This window comes from Dermacentor andersoni, chromosome 6, assembly GCF_023375885.2.
Source record: "Dermacentor andersoni chromosome 6, qqDerAnde1_hic_scaffold, whole genome shotgun sequence".
NCBI classification, from domain to species: Eukaryota; Metazoa; Arthropoda; class Arachnida; order Ixodida; family Ixodidae; genus Dermacentor; species Dermacentor andersoni.
Window position 1 is genome coordinate 142,291,806 of NC_092819.1, and position 2,788 is coordinate 142,294,593.

Below are 2,788 nucleotides of genomic sequence, written 5' to 3' on the forward strand. Positions count from 1 at the left end.
GCCTGGCCATAGGGGTATCCAGGGTAACGTTCTAGTGGACCAGATGGCCACATCAATTTCATTGCATACAGTTAATCCTACTGCTTCGGCCCCTGTCACAGACCTGAAGCCTTTCTTAAGAAGGAAACTGCAAAACCACTGGCAACGTATATGGGACGCAGAACTAAATAACAAACTGCACTTGATAAAGCCACAGTTAGGTTCTTGGCCCTCCGTAACAAAATCACGGCGAACAGATGTCCTATTCTGTCGCCTCAGAATAGGACACACATTTGGCACGCATAACTTTTTACTCACTGAAAATGATCCTCTAACCTGCGGTAGATGCGGGGAGAGGCTGACCGTCCTCCACGTCCTCCTGGAGTGTCGGGCAGCCGAATCTGAGAGAAGGAAACATTTTTCTCTGGCATACCGGCAGCTCATCCCCCTACATCCCGTAATGCTACTCGGCCCAGAACCTTTATTTGACACCAACGCAGTTCTAAGTTTTCTGAAAGATGTTGTTTTGCATGTTGTTAGCCCCACATGTTCATAGCGGGTCCTCGCTTCAGAGGATGCCGCTGTGATAGCTCTTTCGTATAGCACATGCCTCCAGGCCCTTGTGTTTCAAGGGCTCTGGCGAGGCAGCAGTGCTCCAAGTAATTTTACTATCTTATATATTTTCTATTTTGCATCATTCTCCTACGATGGATTTTAATGTTCATAGTATTCGTCATTATTCATCGCCATAATTTTATTGCACGTAGATTTTACGCACTTTACAGCAACTATTTTAGGCCACTTTACAGCCAAGTCACATCTCCATAATACATCGTCAACATCACCACTTGTCATGGCGCTCTTTGGCCAAACCTGGCCCTTGCGCCGTTAGACACCACCACACCACAAATCAAATGAATACATTGCACATTACCAGGAACAGGTCTTTACTATGGCGAAACGGGGAAGCCAGAGATTCTCGTCGTCTTCTCTTTCGCAAGCACTATGCCCACTGCCTTCAGTACAAAATAAATAAGTGTAACGTAAGGGGCTTTTCTTCAGCTCTGCATACACAATCCGGGTTTCATTTCTGAGGGAACTCTTCTTTCCCTCTTGTCCATAACTAAGACCACGAATAAATACCGACCGCGATAGACGCAATTGTGATTGGGAAGGGAATTTCATTTTCATACGTTGCTCTAAATGGGAACCAGAAATGTTGCTTTGCATGGCGGTAAACACGTATCAATATTGTGAGGTCGTAATGATGGTTAAGAAGGACACAGTTCGAAAGTTCTGGATAAGAATCTGTTTCTTTAGAGGCAAAATAATGTACACCCGTGACAGAAAGTATACGGACCACAGGGTCGCCAGAAAAAAAAACAGAATTTCTTCGTAATTCACATGCATAAAAGGAAACTGACGAGTGCATTAGAAAATTCGTAATGCCAAGTTCGGACTGCCCTCTTCACTTTCAAGTTGCATTCACAGACAAAGGAGAAAATTAGTTATATTGCGTAATTCCTGGTCCGTAAAATTTTGCTCACAGGTGTACACGTGAAAGTTACTGGCGTAGACTAATATTTTGCGATGTTTCATACCATGCTGTGAAATTGTAGCGAAATTTGTGTATGAGGTGGCATTACGACCTTTTTATTTTTATCTGAACTCGGTAAAATTCACAATGTCATTATTCGCCAGAATTCATATCTGCAATCGATGCTCGTTTCTTGTCTGTTCGCTCGTCACTTCACGGTAAAAATCACGTAAACTTTAGAAATGATGGTCATATATACAACAGTCTATCATGCAACCTTGTATGTATACCACTGGCAATGACAGGCGACCAATTTACGAAGTGTCAATCATTATGTCATCGCACACAAAGGAGTGTGAGCGCTTTGTTTTGGACACAGGCTCTGAAGTAGTCGCGCAAAGGATATCTGTGTTCGCGGGCTTCTGGCTAAAGTTGCCTTAATGCATGGGGTCATTCGCGCCTGGGGATCAGTGAGCGAAAAAACTGCAGCGTGTCTTCGATGACCGGCAACTTTGTCTGCGGCGGTTCCATCATCTTTCGTGGCTTTGCCCCAGAGCTCAGAATATAAGGCACAAGATTCTCAAATTGGCCATACTAAACCCAAAGTTCCAGAGCGCCATACCCAATTGATATCAGACAACAAATAGCTAACTCTTGCTAGTAGTACTTCTATCACATAGAACTGCCGGCGTTTATTTCAAGACCCTTTTGTTAAGCTTTTTAACTGCATAGGCGTTGTGGCAACTCCCCGAAAACAGATGATCAGGGATGCAGACTAGCTCCCTGTGATGATGTAGAGCTGATTACTACGCCATGTTTATAACGTTGGCTTTATTCTTTTCTAATTTCCCGGCACCACTTGTATACATTGCAATCTCTTAATCAGTTTCATCTTTAACATTACCAATGTTGCTTTGAGTGGAAATAGCTTATTTCCCCGGCACTGAAAATTCTGTCCCATACAAACACCTCAAGTCGTCTTCACGAAACTGAGCTGGAGTGTATTTCGATTAACAGTTTTTCTTTGTAAAGCCACATTCTAGTGCTGTGCTCGGTTTGTTATGAGGTTGAGATGAAGGTTCACTTCATCTTCTCGTGTAGCCACAACTTATAAATGCGTTTCGCCAAGAAAGTTTGAATTCATCGATGTCTTACATTTCTCAGCGAATCTTCAACGTTTCGATGAGCCATCACGTTCTTTGTTTCGCCAGCAGGTAAGTTTATGCTCAATTTCCGAATTGCCCCTTCACATACGTTCTTACTCGTCATTTT